This window comes from Protopterus annectens, chromosome 8.part1 (genome assembly GCF_019279795.1).
Source record: "Protopterus annectens isolate FY-2018-M chromosome 8.part1, PAN1.0, whole genome shotgun sequence".
NCBI classification, from domain to species: domain Eukaryota; kingdom Metazoa; phylum Chordata; order Ceratodontiformes; family Protopteridae; genus Protopterus; species Protopterus annectens.
The window spans coordinates 256430779-256450231 of record NC_056742.1 but is presented as its reverse complement, the minus strand read 5'-3'; positions in this window follow the sequence as shown (position 1 = coordinate 256450231).

Genomic DNA, 19453 nt, shown 5'->3' with positions numbered 1-19453 from the left:
ACACTTCCACAAACAGTGGCAGCATATTAGTCAGCACAGTAGGCATAACATGCCTGGGGCAAAAGGAGGACAGCATGCAGCAGGAAAGGATGGGGCAGCTGAGTAACAGCTAATGGTGATATTTTGATGGACATGACGGATAATAAGTATTTTCTTTTATCATCTTCATATTCCTGTATGGATATAACAACATCTGTTTGGATGACTCCCTTTCTACATATTTCCTGAAAAATGTCTGAACCATTTTTCTTAAAAGTATTACTACTGAAAACAGATGCTGCTATAATGCTCTCTAATGGCCTGGTTTATAATAATGAAGATGATCCAGTAACCTCAGATTTCACAAGAGATCTAGCACTCTAGAAATGTGGATTAATTCAGGAAAGACTCCTATTTGTAACTTCACCAGGACCCCATGAATCTGACTCCAGGATAACCTTCATGGACAATACGCAGTTGTACCCCCTCTTGGACAGGGAGATCACTTCAATAATTTGAGAGCCATTTGCCTCTTTGTGGGTGTTACCTCATTTTCATGGCCAAAAACTGAGGCCAGTACTATATGCGTAACATTTCATTGAGGATCACTTCTACTAGATGCAACCTTAAACAGAACTATTATCCTAATGATGCTGCTCTGTCTTAGCATAGACAGAGTAATTTCCACTCTCTTACTATATAAAAAGTTCTCCAGAGCAGGAAGACAATAGCAGCCTTTATCTGGCCAGGGACATTTCTGATTACACCATGTCTCCCAGACTTCTACATCTGCTGACTGATATAATCCACATTAGGCGTTAGGTTATTGTTAATGGAAATTATTTGGTGGATCTAGGTAGGTCACTTTCATTTTGTGGGGACATTGTGTCTACATTTGTTCACCATAGCTGAAAATACCAAATATTGCTCCCTCTTTGTTCCATGAAAAGACTTAAAGAGTATGTTTAGATGTGTTGCCACTGATTACCGATACAGAAAGAGGTCATTTCACTCTTCCCCATGTGCACTGATTAGAAGGGCTCAATCAGAATTCAATCATGTCTTTCAGTGAGTGGCATCTCTTCTGGGCAGACAGATATGGTACAAACTTCTTCAACTACTGTACTTCTGAATGACTCAGGAACAGAATTCTGGACAAAATCAGAATTAATGGGAGGTGGGAGGCAAAGGCCTAAAACCAGGAACAGATTTTAAGTATTGCTCTTATAAGCTTAGAAAGTTGCTAAAGTAACAGGTTTTGTATTACCATTTATTTTCTGAATGTTATGGGATTTGAAACTCAAATGTCTGTCATTATTTAATTAATTCATTCCTCAATGATTTGCCAGAAAACCACAATTTGTTTAAAGAACAGAACAGAAATATGAGGCAAAAATATGGACATTCTGTAAAATTCTGGACAGTTTAGATGTATGTCAACTAGCCATTTATAAACCCATGTGTCTTTGTAATATGGGGTGCAGGCCATTTGGTGTAACTTAGCATAAAAAACAATGCTACATGCTTGATTCCGGAATATGTAACTTTAGAATAACTTGTATGACAGACCAGATATCTATAGCTTTATTTATAGCCATGAAACAGATTAGAAAGATGTATTTCTGGTGAAGAAAAAATATTCCATCCCTCTCAATGGCCTGCAATGATTTTGATTAATAATCTTTTAAGGTAAGAGTTCATCTGGTGCAACCCATGTTCCTTCTCAGATCAAATTTCTATTAACATCTGATCAGAATCATATTTTTGCCATGCTGACTTTTCAAGAAAGATTACGACAGTTTAGCAGATTGGTCAGATGTCGAATTTTAAGAAGTATTTCACGTCTCAGGCCGTTAGGTAGAACAAAAGCATCCTATTAGTATCCGAACTCTCATTCAGAATATTTGATTCTGCAACCTCTTTTAACTAATATCTTCATTTAGTTTGAATTTCCTGTCTTGAGAAGCTTCATTAAAGTCCCTATTTAGATGGTTGTGAAACCCTTGGTTCTTTGGTCTGAAGAACCTTCCCTAATCTTAGATAACAACTAAATTTCCATGATAAATAGATGAAGTTCTTAACAGAAGCTGAATCCATCATTATTGCAAATCAGACTCCATAGCTGTCACTTTAGTCTACATAATTTTATTGGAAGAATACATTTCTCTGATATCTTAGATATCACATTTGTAAGGCATTTGATTGATAGACATACATATCCCTGTAGTCAGAATAGCTTTTTACCTTCTTTTCCTGTGACAAGGTAAATGATACTCTGATTAAAGAGATCCTACCAACATGAAACTACATTTATGGAATGTGTTTCATTCAAAGAGTGATGCAACTTGTCACCAGAGTACCTGCCAAAGTGAGCAATGAAAAAACAGTGGAAAGCAGCATGAGAATTATAGAAAATGTCTAGAAAGAATAAAGATAGGACAAGAATATAAAAAAAAAATACCAATCTGCACAGATGCCACAGATTAGTCTGTGTAGGCAAACCGAGACAACCAAGTGGTCCCTAAGCTGCTGAAATATTCTATAACTGCATTCTGTGAAGAGAAGGTTTATCTTTTCTCATAGCTCTATTAAATGCATTTCTTGCAGATGTAACTAAATAAAAAAGTTGAGGGAAAGTGACTATTAGACTGTTTATTAAAACTTCCTTCATTGTTTCTATTTATTCTGGTTAAATAGAAAAGGAATGACTACTGCATTATTTAATATAATACATTTTTATGAAATGTAAAGAAAGTGGCAGCTGGTGGAAGGCAGGTTCTGAGTTCCTGTTCATAATTTCTTTCATTAGTGTAGCCTGTGGGAGACAATTGCTTAGTAAACCTCACCTCCCGTATTTTCTTCTCTTTTTATCATGTCTGTTACACATTAATAAAATTTGTCATAAATCTTCTCTTTCCCATGGAAGCATATTTACTGTGACTCAATAAAGCCATATGTCAATGTCTGACACTATCTCACCCTATCTAGTTTAATTCCATTTTGTAAAATGCTCAAATTTTATGACTGTCTCATAGTGCAGACACCCAAATGCAATATTATCTCTACTTGTTTTATTTATTTAGTTAACATTAGCTGGCTACCAAATGAAAATAAAGGCCAGTGTCTGTTCTTTCATATTTTGTTTTTAATTGGTATGTAAGTGAAGTCTTTCTAAAAATAAAGCCTGTTAAGCTGCCAGGGGTAATTCCACCAGTAAAATTCAATCAGCACAGCAGGTATTTCCCTTCCCCCTTTTAAAAATGGCCAGGGCATTTTTTGCCCTTGCATAAAGAATGAAAAAAAAAAAAAAAACAACTGGCAGAAGTTTAATGTCCATGTATCTACCATTAAAATGGTTAAGTAGGTGTTGCTATTGGGATTATGATCCTAATATTCATGTTAAATAAGAACTCATAATGTCAACTAAAAACAAATGTTTGCTCAGCTGAGTTGTATGTGCACAACCAGTGATTTCCTTTGATTTAATTGAATTCAGAGCAAATGCTGGCCAAGCATGATATATTGGTGTTTTGCCTGTATTCTGATATTTCAATGTTCTTTCTACTTGAACAGACTCTAAATGGTGTGCCTATGTTTAGCAGGTTTACGTAGTTCTATAATGACTAAAATAAGTTATTTTTCATTTATCTGTCTACAATATTCTACCTCATCTCCTGACTATTTGTATTTGGCTTTGTCAGCTTCCATGTTAAGTAACTATATTTTAATCCCTTGCTAGTGATGAATATCTGTCCACTAAATCTTGCAGTATCTTTGCATTACAGCTGTGCCTGTTCTCAGGGATGCCCTTATTTTGCATCAGATTTTCCCTCTGCCATTCTTAAACTAAAGCTTTTGTGACAGAGCAGTAACAACTAGTCACTGAGCAATGCCAGAAGTCTAAGTGGCACATATCTCCTTGTTCGTAATATGCAAGATGTTATGCCCTCTCCCACACACACATTATTTTATCCACTTTCTAAATGTTTATTTCATTATTACTGTAGTGATCTAATTATTTTATTTTTCCCTGGATTCTTCATGCAAAAGGTTAAGAACTATGGGACAGCATGGCAGAGACCACTGGTTATTCCTGGTCAGTGATCCTAATCTGCAGTGAAGAAAATGAAATAAACATGCATGTGTGGCCTCTTACAGTATCTGGGTGTTCTGGATGTCACATCATGTGACAACAGCTGTCAGAAAATCATTTTATTTAGCCAAGTTATTTGCTAACGGAATATCATCAAGGTCTAAAGATGCAATTACTTCCCTTACACTCAGCATTCATCATGTCAGTTATCAAGTATAGTGCTCTGTTTGAGATATGTCTCAATAAACATACCAAGCGATTAGAAAGACCTGCAAGATTCCTAAGCAAAAATATCACGGGTCTAAAATCCCTTATCTACTAAGACTGTCTGAAAGCTCTATCCATTTATTCAGTGCCTTAGACACTTTTGAGGGGAGGTCCCTGCCTCATTTACTCTGCCATTAAAGACCCAATTGTCCTGGACCCCCTGTTTCACCATGAGTTCAATATCTCTACCAGTACTACAACCAGGTACCTTAATCTTTCCCAGCAGGTAAATAAAATATAGTGGAGGGACCCAACACTTCCAAAACCTCTGAAATTAGCTTTGCCTGCATGTTAAGCAGTGCAACTCACTATAGTCCTTTAAATATAAACTATCTGATTGGAAGGCTATCCACAAATGTACCATATGACTGGCCAGTATGGATCTCCTAGAGAAAGGAGATGCAGTCAGCGGAAGGGTACTGGCAAAGTGGGAATAGTCTTGAGACTCGCTGGCCTTGGAATATCTATGAATCATGAATCTATGGAAGCTGTTTGATACCAGTGCCTTAGAAAGACAATGAAATTGAAAGCTAGAGATAGAGAGTAAAAGTAAAATTAGATGCCACCATCCACCCACTGATATCCGTAGGATCCACTATGATGAGACTTGTGTTCATACCACTCCGTACAGATGTACAGATTTGTACGCAGATCTGTACAGATTTACACAGAACGTCCAGACTTTTGCCTCATATTTTTTGTTCATTCATAAAAATGAATGTGTGGTTTTCTGACAATTCACAGAGGATTGAAGTCACCAAATAATGACAGACTTTGGTGTTTCAAACCACATATCCTTCAGAAAATGCATGTTAACACATGACCTGTAAGTCTAGCAACTTTCTAAGTTTTAAAGTCTGTCCCTATTTTTGGGCCTTTATTCTTGCATTATTTTTGTGTTTGTCCAGATTTTTCTTGAGCTAAGAGGTTGAGAGTTATGCCTGTGATCGGTTATTTAAGTGTGGTAGTGAACAAGAATTGTAAATTATTGCTTTTTAATCCAGCAGAAGAATGTTTTACAGGGTGCAGTATTTATCCATTTGGACCAAAAATCTGCCATTGTTTAAGTGCATGGCAATGTCACTGCCATTTCAGCCAAGAGACAAAAAAAAATGCCAGGATATTAAATCTACTGTCTGTTTGCTGTCAAAATATATCATACCTACTGACCTGTTTGATCATTACCATCACTGCATTAGTGTTGTACTGTAAAGTACACTTTAACATGAGCTTGTCTACAGTCAGATCTGCTTTACATAGAGCCTTGTCTTCCAGAACCTTTATATGGACCAGGCTGGTGATGCCTTATTTTATATTTCACCACTGTATTCTAGCCTGTAAGATTGTTTTACTTGCATTCCAGAGAACAACTGTGATGAAGACAATATATGAGATAATATGGGGGCTGCATAGCACAGATGAATGAAGGTCTGACTCTGGTCCAGATGACCAAGATCAATTACTGGACCAGGCACTTAAGGAGATAGTCAAGGAGGAATGAATATAAGCAGTCATTGCCATTTGACCCATCCTGTAGGAAAATTGCAAGTTTTGTCCTGCCAGAAGGAGCACATGCTCAACCAAGAAGTGCATCTACTCAAGTGAAGCATTGCAGGATTGGAGAAAGTACACAATTGCATGGGAGCTCAACTCAGCAGGTATTGTCTTGCATTTTCCAGTCAACTAAAAGGTCTAGAGAGACATTGTAACACCACTAGAATATGGGATGGCAGACAAATTATCTGGTTGTCACCCCCTCAATATTGGAAATGTATTGATGTCAGGGAAAGAGAACAGATGGGTCAGTAGGGGAAAGAAACTTCTCTGATCACTGGGCGAGGAGGCATGAAGTATGGAAAAAACTGTAGGTACCATACATCTGTCAGTTAACTATGGTACCTGTCCTTCAGCAGTTTGAATGGTGTGTGAGATTTTTCCACACACGAGTAGTTAAATATTGTAGGTAAAGTAATAATTCCATTGAATAAAATAGGAACTTTGTGTGGTGTTTAAGCATTTTATATTCAGCATTGTATATATCCATAATGCTTTCCCAGTGATGGTCTGCACCTGTCGCCCCAGGGATTCAGGTTACTGGCTAAGGCTCTTGCCACCACTATAGTGCCTTTTTTAGGTGAAGTTCAAATGACAAAACCACCACCGTAATAGGTACAAGCATGCAAAATCTGAAGGTAATGCTACTCAGTGCTAGAAATCTAAACCTCAAAATGCACTCTCTCGAGGCACTCCTAAAAATGGAGAACATTGATATCTCTGCAGTAACTGAGACCTGGTTCAAGGCTCCAGAGAGCACCCCCGCAATACCAGGCTACAAGTCTTACCACACTTTTCAGCCACCAAACCAGGACCGAAACACTAAAGGTGGAGGAGCGTCCATATTCACCAAGGATATTCACACCACCAGACTAGTTATGCAACACAATGCATTTGAAATTCTCCAGGTGAAACTAACACTAGGTAAGACTACAATCAAAATTGTAGCTTGCTACAGATCCCCCACCATGCCCCTAGACTCCCACTACACCTTTCTAAACATACTGGAAAATATTAAGATACAACCGAACACCCTAATACTGGGTGATTTCAACTACCCTGCCATTAACTGGGAAAACTACTTGTGTACCAACACCTTTGCCCAAAGGTTCTTGGAATTCATAAATTGCAATGCCCTGGATCAACTAATCCATAGTCCCACCAAAGGCTCCAATATCCTAGACCTGGTCATTACGAAAATGGGAAATCGATGCTCCACAGCTATGGTCACCCCCTCGTTGGTCAGGTCTGACCATAAGCTAATCATCCTTGACATCCACATCCCTCCCCCACCCCCCTGTAGGGAAACCTCTGTAAAAAACTTCTCCAAAGCCAACTTCATGCTCCTCAAGTCAGAAGTGACAAACTTCATGACACCCATGCAGATGGGAACTGAAAGTTCGACTGCTGAATCCTACACTAAGGCACTGTACAAGCACATCCACTCATGCATGAATCATGCCATCCCAAATAGAAACAAGACACTCTCTTCCAAAAAAAGGAAGCCAATCTGGTGGTCCCCTGCCATAAACAAACTTTACAACAAAAGGAAGAAACTGTTGCAGAAAAGAGGAAAATCCCAGGATGCAAAAAAACTTCTTTACCAGCCTCAGTAAAAGGTGAGATCCCTCATAAAATCCTCCAAGGCTAGGTATGAAAATAAAATTTCCAAAGATTCCAAAGACAACCACAAGGCATTCTATAGCTATGTCAAGAATCTAAATGGCAATGCTCAGATCTGCTCTAAGCTACAACAGAATGGCATTAAATATACTGATCCCAAGGATATTGCCAATATCCTGGCAGATAGATTCAGTGCCAACTTCACCCCACTCTCAACCCTAAAGGTCCCATCTTAATACCGAAAGATTGCCAAAGTCTGGTAATAATGGACACGCAGATAAAACTTGCACTCTCCAAATCTAAGAATACAGCATCCATGGGACCAGACGACATCCCGGGCTGTGAACTACATGAACTACAAAATGAACTGGCACCTCACCTAAGAGTCATTTTTAATCATAGCCTCACCTCAGGCTTCGTGCCCACTGAGTGGTGCACAGCTACAGTTATCCCACTCCACAAGGGGGGATCCACCTTGGATCCTGGGAACTACCGCCCCATCAGTTTGACAAGCCTGATCTGAAAGGCCATGGAATGTATTATCATGGATCTTATAAACAAAGACATTGGCAACCTTCAAACACTGGACACTGGACCCCACCCATTTCGGGTTTGTAAAAGGCAGATCATGTCTCCTAAACCTGATAGACTTCTCTGAAGCAGTCACCAAAGCCATAGATGAGGGTAAGGTGGTTCACGCAGCCTATCTAGATCTCGCCAAGGCTTTCGATACCATCCCCCACTCTGGGATTATAGATAAACTCACTAAACTAGGTATAAATCCCTATGTCACAAGATGGGTTGCCAACTAGCTCATGGACAGAACTCCCAATGTGAAAATAGCAGATTCCAAATCCGACTTCAGACCAGTGACAAGTGGAGTACCACAGGGTTCAGTCCTGGGTCCCCTCCTGTTTGGGATCTACTTCTCTGAAGTACAGGCTAACACAGAAGGTCTTTGGCTAATGAAGTTTGCAGGTGACTGCAAACTGGGAGCCATAATCGAAACTCCTAACGATGTGGCCATCCTACAAAAGGGCCTCACTGAGACAGATGCCTGGTGTCAAAGCCATGGCCTGAAGCTCAATGCCAAAAAATGCATTGTCATCTCCTTTGGTAAAAACTCTGTACCCATGAACTACCACATAGGTGGCAGTCTACTTAACACTGAAAGTGTGATAAGAGACCTTGGGACACAGGTGGGTAATCCCATCGCCACAATGGTCAGGAAATCCTTCTACATGGCACACCTCATCACAAAAAGTTTCTCATCCAGAAAAAAGAGGTCGTTGTTCCCCTCTACTCATCACTCATTAGACCCATTATAGAGTACAGCGCCCCTTTTGGTATATACCTCACAAGACATCTACAACAACTGGAGAAGTCACAGAAATACCTCACAAAGAGGATTACTGGCCTCAAACAGATACCCTATGCAGACCATCTCAAAAAACACCAGCTTTACTCCGTCGCATATCACCTACTCAGAGGTAATCTCTGCCTACCATACAAAGCTATGTCAAACCCAGAGCTGTTGGACATGCTCAACTTAAAGAAATCCCAGTCCCTCCGAACTACACGCTGTAGGGACCTAAATCTTGTCACCATAATAAACAGAAGATGCTGGAGGGATAGATTCCTGTGCCAGAGACTTCCTGTACTCTAGAACAGACTACCTATATATGTCAAACAGAGCTCCTCATTAGCACTCTTTAAGAAAAATCTTGATGATTGGATGGGAAATATGAAATTCACCCCGGGGATCACTTCTGTGGCTCTGCTTGACAGGGGCACAGGAAAATAATTTTCTTGGGTTGCGAAAGCCAGGGATCCTTTTTGGCTAGGCTTATATAGGCCCTAGGGCCAATAGCCTAGTACCTACCTATGAACCTATGATGTCCAGCATTCCATACAGCAGTCACTGAGATAGTCACTAGGCTGAAAATTGCTAATATTAAATCTAATGCCAATATATCAAAAGTAGTACTGTTTTTTAAAAAAATGTTGCAGTTTGTGTAGTCCTGTACTTATATGTACTTCTGATATTCATTTGTGAGATAATGATAAAAAGATAAATTCATATGTTATCTCCCATGACTATGACCTTAAATATGACTCCTGCTGCTTCTTGTACATACAAAGTTCAACAGGCACCTGAGGATCCTCTACAGAATGAGATGCTGTGTTAACCTCAGAAAGCAATTCCAGTGTCATAGGGGATAAAGTTCTGATTGTGGATCAGCCTACCTAGGTTCATGAAGTGGCTCAGTTAACTGGTGTGGTGGCAGTGGTGGGATGGCTGTACTTAGCCCCGAGGGCTGGATAGTAACATGAGCATTCCCTGTAGCAATCCTTGGTGAAGACTGGGAAGTCACATTGAGGGATGTAGACACAGAGGGGAAAGGATCATGGGCATTGCTGAGTTGATGTGGGAGATATGCCACAAGTCCCCATTGCAGACCCTCCTCTCAGACAAACCAATAGGAATGTGATAGAGGAGTAATGGGATAGGCCCAAAAGTGTAAAAACAAAAAAACTCCAACTGATGGAAGTGGCTGATGGAAGTGGACAAGAACTCCAGGAAGCCCTTAGGTTGCATAAATGGCTCCAGCTGCTTTGGAATAAGTCTGGGAAGACCTGGATAACCAGTAGACTTGGCATCAGCATGGAGACTGGGTGGGAATGCCATAGGATAAAGAAGGGAGCACAAAGTGCTCAAAAAAACTGTCTTAACCTCAGAAGCTATGTATACGCATATATTAAGTGCTATGATTTTAGATCCTGTGTTATGATTTTTCATGGCTCTTTGCTAAGATTTTAAAATTTGAGGGGTTGAGAGGTATGATGGCAGATTATTTCTTACCTCACAGTGACAATTAAGCTTTTTTCTTACCATTACTATGCACTGCACTTGCCAATAACAACAATCACTCAGCTTTTGTCCTTTCTGTAGATAGCCTGATAGCACTAAGTATTTTGAGGCAGTGTAATAACTGTCTCGTTCTTACCAAAAACTCTTTATTCCTACCTCAGACTGATTCAGTATCTGAGAAGGATAAGTACTTAAATAACTGTGAGGCTACCTTCTCATTTCAAAACATATCTGGTAGGCACAAAACACACACACAGCACAGTGCATCTCCAGTGAACAAACAGGCCAAAGACAATGAGACCTCAGACATTAGGTCATGCAGCAACGCACCCACCATTACTCTTCACACCCACTGACAGTAAACATATCTCTAAGGGTATAAAGGCCCATCCACTAAGCTCTTATGGCCAACTGTGACTGCATCTGACAACCATAATGTTTTAGTAATAGGTGACACTATCACCAAACATATGGATACCACCCTCACCAGACCAAATAAGAATATAGTGACAGTTTTTTGATCAAGGCTTTGGGATGCAACTAGAGCTCTTAGATCAGTACACCTTGTCAGATACAGTTATGGCCTGATAGTGGTCCACATGGGAATGAATGAATGACCTTAGGTGGTCTACTAATCTGCCACCCAGCCTCTTTTACACTGAAGCTGTAGTTTCCAGGGCCCCCCTCTGTTGTCTAAGTACATCACATGGACAATGAAAAAACAAAAGTTATGCCCTTCATTATTCTGAATATGCCGCCATAAAGCATTTTTTGTATCTTTTTTTCTTAATTTCTGTAAGATGTTCATAAATTCTTTCTTTAAGGGTCTTCTTCATTTTACCTAAACAGAATGAATTACATAGGTTCATAGGTTCATAGGTTCATACTAGGCTATCTGCCCTAGGGCATTTATAAGCCTAGCCAGAGTGTATGTAGCTTTCACCACCCCTTAGGATGAGAATACTATACCCATTACTTTGCTGTGCCTCTGTCCAGCAGTGATACAGAAATGATTCCCGGGGTAAACCTATGATCTCCCATCCACTCGTCAAGATTTCTCCTGAACAGAGTCAGTGAGGGGCTCTGCATCACATGGACTGGGATTCTGTTCCACAGTGTAGGGAGTCTCTGGGTGATGAATCTGTCCCTCCAGCACGTCCTATTTATATCCGTGTTGAGGTTTAAGTCTCTTGCTCTCGTGGCTCTGGTGGATTTGGATTTTTTGAGGTGGAGCATGTCCATTAATTCCGGGTTGGACATGGCCTTGTATGTCAGGCACAGATCACCTCTGAGCAGATGGTATGTGACTGAATAGAGCTGGAGTTTCTTCAGTCGGGCATCGTATGACATATGTTTGAGCCCCTTTATCCTTTTGGTGAGGAACTTTTGGGGTCTTTCCAACTGCTGCAGGTGTCGGGTAAGGTACATTCTGAATGGGGCGTTGTACTCAATCATTGGTCTGATAAGTGAAGAGTACAGGGGTACAATGACCTCTCCTGATCTGGATGTGAATCCCTTCATGATCAGGTGGGCAATGTAGAAGGTCTTCCTAACCACTTTGGCAATGTGAGTGTCAAAAGAGAGGTTACTGTCAACTTGGGTCCCAGGTCCCTGATAACTTCTTCCTTGTTTAATGGATTACCACCTATGTGGTAATTAGGGGTTACCTTGTTTTTCCCAAAGGGTATGACTATACATTTTTTGGCATTTAGCTTAAGGCCATGGCTCTGGCACCAGTTATCCATTTCTATGAGACCTTTCTGGAGGATGTCTGTGTCTGATGGAATGTCAATTATGGTGCCCAGTTTGCAGTCATCTGCAAATTTTGTCAGCCACAATCCCCCTATGTTTGCATGCACTTCAGAAAAATAAATGCCAAACAAGAGGGGGCCCAGGACTGAGCCCTGTGGGACACCGCTCGTGACCGGCTTAGAGTCTGACATGGCACCAGCAACTCTAACCCTGTGTGTTCTGTCCTTGAGCCAGTTTGCAACCCATCTTGTGACATATGGGTTTACATCTAAGCTGGTGAGCTTTTCTATGATGCCCGAGTGGGGTATTGTGTCAACGCTTTTGCTAGGTCAAGGTAGGCTGTGTGAACTGCCTTACCCTCATCAATGGCCTTAGTGACTGTTTCGAAAAAGTCGACCAAGTTCAAGAGGCAGGATCTGCCCTTGACAAAGCCAAATTGGGTAGGATCCAGTGTCTCTAGGTCCCCAATGTCTTTATTTATGAGTTCCATTATGATCCTCTCCATAGCTTTGCAGACAAGGCTCGTCAAGCTTATGGGGCGGTAATTTCCAGGGTCCGTAGAAACACCGCCTTTGTGGAGTGGGACCACAGTTGCCATACACCATTCTTTGGGTACGTATCCTGTAGTAAGGCTAAGATTAAACAGCAGCCTTATGTGTGGGTTTAGTTCCTCATTGAGTTCGTGTAGCACACAGCTGGGGACACTGTCCGGTCCCATTCATGCTGTGTTTTTTGCTTTAGAGAGAGCAGCTCTCACCTGGGTATCTGAGATGTTTGGGAGGCTTTTTGGGGGGGAGGGAGGGGAGAAATTTTCACTGAACCTGTCTTCCAGTATGTTGGCAATGTCTGTGGGTTCAGTGATTTTTTTATCATTTTGGACTAATTCTGAGCATATCTGGGAGTTTCCACCCAGGATTCTAACATAGCTAAAGAAGGCTTTATGATTGTCTTTTGTGTCATTAGCGATTTTTCTCTCAAAGTTGGCCTTGGATGATTTTATGAGTGATCGTAGTTTTTTGCTAGTATTGATCAGAGATCCCTTCCCATTTAGGGATTTTGCTCTGTCATGTAGTAGCTTTCTCCTCTTGTTGTAGAGTTTGTTTATGGCTGAAGTCCACCAGACTGGGCGCCTGCCTTTGGTGGAAAGGGTCTTGATTTTATTAGGGATTGCTTGATCCATACATTCCTGGAGGTGCTCGTAGAAGGCATTTGTAAGGGTTTCAGCAGCGTGGGTTGTGGTTTCCACTGGCTCAGGGGCCTTGAAGGATACCACTCCAGTCTTAAGAAGTGTGAAGTTTGCTTTTGAGAAGTTTTTCACTGTGGTCTTTTTTGCTGGGGGTGGGGACGGGATGTGGATCTCCAGTGAGATTAATTTATGGTCTGATCTCACCAATGAGGGATATACTTCCGGTGTGGAGCATTTTGTCCCCATGTTTGTGATGATCAGGTCTAGTATATTTTCTCCTCTTGTGAGAATGGTGACTAGTTGTTCCATAGCATTTGAGTTTATGAACTCAAGGAACCTTTGGGCTAGGGTACTGGGGCTTGAGTAATGTTCCCAGTCTATGTTTGGGTAGTTGAAGTCACCCAATATGATGGTGTTTGGAGAGACATTCATACTCTCCAGTGTCTTCAGGAAGGCTGTGTGGGTTTCCTGAGTTTGAGAAGGTGGTCTGAAGCATGTTACAAACTGTAGGGCAGTTTTACCTATGGTTAATTGCACCTGGATGGTCTCCGATGCTTCGTGCGTTGCCACTAACCTGGAGGTGTGGGTATCCTTTATGAATATGGATACTCCCCCTCCTTTTGTGGTTCGGTCCGGATTTTGGGGCCGGAACGCATGATATGAGGTATAACCTGATAGTGCTGGGGTGCTCTCAGGAGCCTTGAACCAGGTTTCAGTCACAGCACAGACATCGATGTTCTCCATACTGAGGAGGGCTTCGAGGGTGTGCATCTTGAGGTTTAGACTTCTGGCGTTGAGCAGTATTACCCTTAGTTTTTCTCCATTTTTGTTTTCTAGGGCAGTAGGTTTATCATTTGAGCCTTGCCTAAAAAAGGCACTATGGGGGTGGCAAGAGCCTTTGCTAATATCCGGAAGCCCAGGGGTGACAGGTGCAAGCCGTCCCTTGCGAAGCAGCGTGGCTTGTCAAGCATGTCATCCCAGGCAGACAGACATTGGATCCCCTTAGAATGACACCAGTAATTAAGCCAATTATTAAAGCTGATCATTTTGTCTCTGTATTGTGGCATCATTCTTGGTGAGGTTAGGATACTGTTCAGGGTCAGGGCCATACCGGCCTGGGTTACATAATCTGAGAGCTCCTCTATGTCTCTTTTCATGTAGTCCAGGGAGGTACGTCTCAGGTCGTTCACACCGGCATGGACAATGACTGAGTCATACTTGTACTTGCTGTGGAGTGACCTGAGTGCTTGTGTTATGTGGCGGATTCTAGCGCCTGACAGGCAGCTTACTGTGATCTTTTCCTTGTTCAGTCTGGTGAATGGGACATCAGTGTGTCTGACTATGGAGTCACCTATAACAAGTGTGTCTGGCATTGTGTTTGGCCTTAAGGGCTGTGACTGTTTAGCACACTGACTTTGAGAACTATGTGTTGCATGTCTTATGTCTTGAGGTGGCAGTTGCTTGGGTGTCTGCTTTGGAGGCCTCTGTAGTTTTGGTAGATTTTTGATCAGTGCCTCTGAGTATGTCTTTGTGTGTTTATGTGTTTGTTTTGCAGTTGTGATAGTTCTATGTGAAACTGGGTTTGTGGTGTGCGTGGTTTCCTTCTCCTCCTGTCTGGTCTTGCCAGTCCTGAGTTGAGAGAGCTCGGCCTCCAGTTTGGCTATATAGTTGCATCTCTTACATGTATTTGTGTTTTGTGGGAGAAGGAGTGGGTTGTCTGTGTACATGAGGCAATTGTAACATTGCCTCAAGATGCCCAGATTCACCAGCTGAACAGGAGAGGACGCTAGCAACTGACCCTTCGACATGCTAGAAAAAGTGAAAAAGTTTGCTGTGTAACTGAGTCAGAAGGGACCTATAGGGAAATGGGTACTCAAGGGGATTCTAGGCTAATGTAGTACTTTGTTTAGTATACAAGTACTTTACCTATATAAAAATGCTTTAGGAGCAAGTTCTGAGCTTTTGAGATAGAGAATAGACTGTTTAGATTGCAAGTAGAGAAGTTCTAAGGGAAAAAAGGGTTGGGAGGGTGGCCTAATGGTTAAGGTGTTTGCCTTGCAAGTACAAGGTGCAGGGTTTGAGTCTCACAAGGGATAATTGGCTAGGCTTAAAATGGCTCGCAAGGGCAGTTAGCTTAGTACTAATCTATGAACCTATGAACCTATGAAAAATTGAAGAGCAGACTTTACGGAGCCAGAAATAGTTTAACCTTGTTTAACTGGCGCTGCCCGATGGTGCTCTATGGGCAACTCTGCGCTAAATCACGCAAAAGCGCACTAAAGCGGGCTTTATAGCAGGGGGTTGAAAAGAGCTAGGGATTGACCCAAAATGGCCAATAGACTACAAGTTTCTGGCTGGAACCACTGCTCTAGGGACAAATAGGCTGCTCAGTGCTCCACACTCCCACTGGTGAACAAAGAAGCTTCCCTTTATCCAAATAAGGATATGGAATAGCACAGGAACCAAGCCAAAGCCCAGAGATCAGCAAACTCTGAAGACTGGACTATTCTAGTTCAGTTAGGTGGGAAAACAAGATTTTTTTTTTTTTTTTTTTTGCAGAAAACAGAGGAAAAACAGACAGTAAATGCTATAAATGCTTTTAAACGGCTAGCACACTTGAGTGTGTTAGCCTACAGGTAAAATTAAGCAACAAATAACTTTTTAAAAGTGCAAAACAGTTAATCAACACAAAAACAGTTTAAATAGAATGCAGAGCTGTATAAACAGGCGAAAATGCAGTCGCTAAGCAGTAAATAATCAAAAGCCAGAAAAAATACTTAAATCAGGAAAAAGTCACTCTTTTGCTCTCTGCTGCTTGTAGAACTCTGCAGGACACCACGAGGAGCTGTGCTGAGTTGAATACAAGCAAAAAAGCGCGCTAAAGCGGGCTTTATTACAGGGGGCTGAAAAGAGCTAGGAATTGACCCAAAATGGCCAATAGACTACAAGTTTCTGGCTGGAACCACTCCTCTAGGGACAAACAGGCCACTGAGTGCTCCCCACTCCCACTGGTGAACAAAGACGCTTTCTTTTATCCAAATAAGGATATGGAATAGCACAGGAACCAAGACAAAGCCCAGAGGTCAGCAAACTCTGAAGACTGGACTATTCTAGTTCAGTAAGGCGGGAAAACAAGATTTTTTTTTCTTTTTTCTTTTTTGCAGAAAACAGAAGAAAAACAGACAGTAAATGCTATAAATGCTTTTAAACAGCTAGCGCACTTGAGTGTGTTAGCCTACAGGTAAAATTAAGCAACAAATAACTTTTTTAAAAGTGCAAAACAGTTAATCAACACAAAAACAGTTTAAATAGAATGCAGAGCTGTATAAACAGGCGAAAATGCAGTCGCTAAGCAGTAAATAATCAAAAAGCCAGAAAAAAATACTTAAATCAGGAAAAAGTCACTCTTTTGCTCTCTGCTGCTTGTAGAACTCTGCCAGAGTATTACACTTAGTGATGTGATGTATACTATTTTGTCAGTTCTACAATTACACCGGGAAGGGCACCTTATTCTACCATATCCCACAAATTTTAGGTATTCTCCATTGTAAATAAAAGGACACATCAAACATCTCCCACATTTAACCATTTTATGTGTATTTTACCGTTAAAGGAATTTTCCTTTTCTAGAAAGTTTTTAATATTCCTATCTCACCTATAGGTAACAATAAGATGTCTACCCACCTTACTCATATTTAAACCACCTAGTCCCAAGATTTTCCAATTAGCTGTCAGTATTTCTTTCATAATCATAGCATGTCGCTTATAAGTAACCATACACCCCTTGCTGAAATTACCATTGTTTTTTGTATTAGTAGTAATGTCTCCATCATTACCTTGTCCTAAAAAGGGTTTGTAAAACACATCCTCTTTTGGTAAAGTTGTTGAAAGATTTTTATCTAAAAATTCCAGGGGGTGTTTCCTATTAAGCAACATATCCTTTAGACCTGACCACTCCACCACAAAACATTCATCACTGGACACCATTGAAACTAGCCACACTAGTTGTCCCTTTGCTAGGGCTTTTTTCTGATGCATAGGGTAATAACTTTCAAAGTAGAGAATTGGGTTGGAGAAGGTGGACTGCCTAAACAAGGTAGAGGTGAAACATTTATTAATGAGGTAAATTTTTAGTCATACATCTGCTCTGACTTAGATGGATTGATAATGCAGTGACTATCTGCACCAAATATGAAATATTTAAAAACAAAACAGTGTGGTGGAATACATATATAAATAAATTATATAACAAGAGAAAGATGTTGTTTAATGCTTATAAGATATCTAATTCTTCCTCCCTTAAGAGCACACTTAAGCAAGCTAGTAAAGAGCTTAAGTGAACAACGAGGAAGCTCAAAGCTCACAATGAACTTAAAGTAGCCACTTAAACCAAAGCCAACTAGAAATCTTTCTTTGTGTCAGGAAGTGAAGGGTAAACACTAGACCATGTAGGCCACAGTGATACTGAGCATTCTGAAAGGAAGTATCCAGGATCCTAGCTAACAAATTTAATGCAAATTTTACTCCACCCATACTTATAGCTTTTCCATATATTCCACAATCCCAGCCACCCAGTTTAATTACTATGGAGCAAGAATTCTCTCAGCCCTCTCAGATGCTAGGAAAACCATACTCATGTGCATAGTTTTTCTTTGCCTTAACCTGAGCATGAGCTGATGGCTTCAGTATTGGCCATGAATATGCCCTTATAATGATCCACCAATAGAACATTAGGAGGTGGGGCCTCCCTATATAACCTTAATGCATTTGATGGATAATGCAGCAGACCAAGTAAACCTTCCACTATGTCAGCTCACTCTTCATGTTTAGTGTTGATTGCTATGGTAGAAGATATTAACTTGAGTACAAGAGGGGATGATCCTAATATTCATTCTTCTACCACTAATGAAACTGAGACACAGCAAATTTTGTTTTTATCTCCACCTTTCTCTATAGTTATTCATCTACCAGAGAAAGTGTCAATTTAAAACAAGGATTTGTCCCACATAAAACAAGAAGTAGGTGGGTTTGGCATAATGGTTAAGGTCTTTACCAGATGGACACAAGGTACAGGGCCCACTGTGACTGCATCTGACAACCGTAATGTTTTAGTAATAGGTGACTCTATTACCAAGGATATGCATACCATCATCACCAGGCCAAATAAGAATACAGTGACAGCTTCTTGATCAAGGCTTTGGGATACAACAAGAGCTATTAGATCACTATACCTTGTCAGATACAGTTATGGCCTGATAGTGGTCCATGTGGTAATGCATGAATGACCCTAGGTGCTCTACCCAAATCTACCCAAGGGGTCATGCAGAAGAATATGATGTTGTGGACTGGCAATAATGGTTAAGGTGTTTACAACAAAGATGCAAGGTACATGGTTTGGTTCTCATCTTTGAAGGGAAATTGGCTAGGCTTAAAATGCCTTGTAAGGGCAGCTAGCCTAGTACCTACCTATGAACTTATATACCTGTGACTTATCTTGCTAAACACCTGTTGGCGGCAGTAAAGGCACTGGTCTTGAGTGGTATTTTGTCAACATGCAGAAGGATGCCACAATTGAAAGACAAGATAACTGGCTTTAATAATTGGCTAAGTAGCTGGTGTCATTCTAGCTGTAAGTTGTTGGCTAGGCTTCAAATGGCCTTTCAAGGTAGTTTGCCTAGTAAAAATCTATGAACTTGTAAGAAGTAAGAATCAAAGCAAGAGGCAGAATGATTACATTGAGCTTCATACAAGGATTAGAATTAACAGCAACAGGGAGAGACCTCGAATAACATTATAAACCTGTCTGATATTAATATTTCAAAAGGGATAGACAGTATGTTTAAGAAGACATTTACATTTCTTCCTTCATGTTCTGGTGATATAAGTGCTGCATTAATTGAGCTTAGACTTTTTGTAAGAAATATAAATTGGAAATATTTTTTATGGCTCTGATGAAGTGAATCAGTCAAGACTTAAGTGTAATTGTTTTACTCCTATGGGTCAGCCATTTGTACTCACTTTTCAAAATATGTGTGAACAGCAACTTTATAATTTATTTATTGATTGTCGTTTGCTTATTGGGATGGTCTGACTGGGCACTCAGGTCCATTTTCAGTAGAGGCCTGTG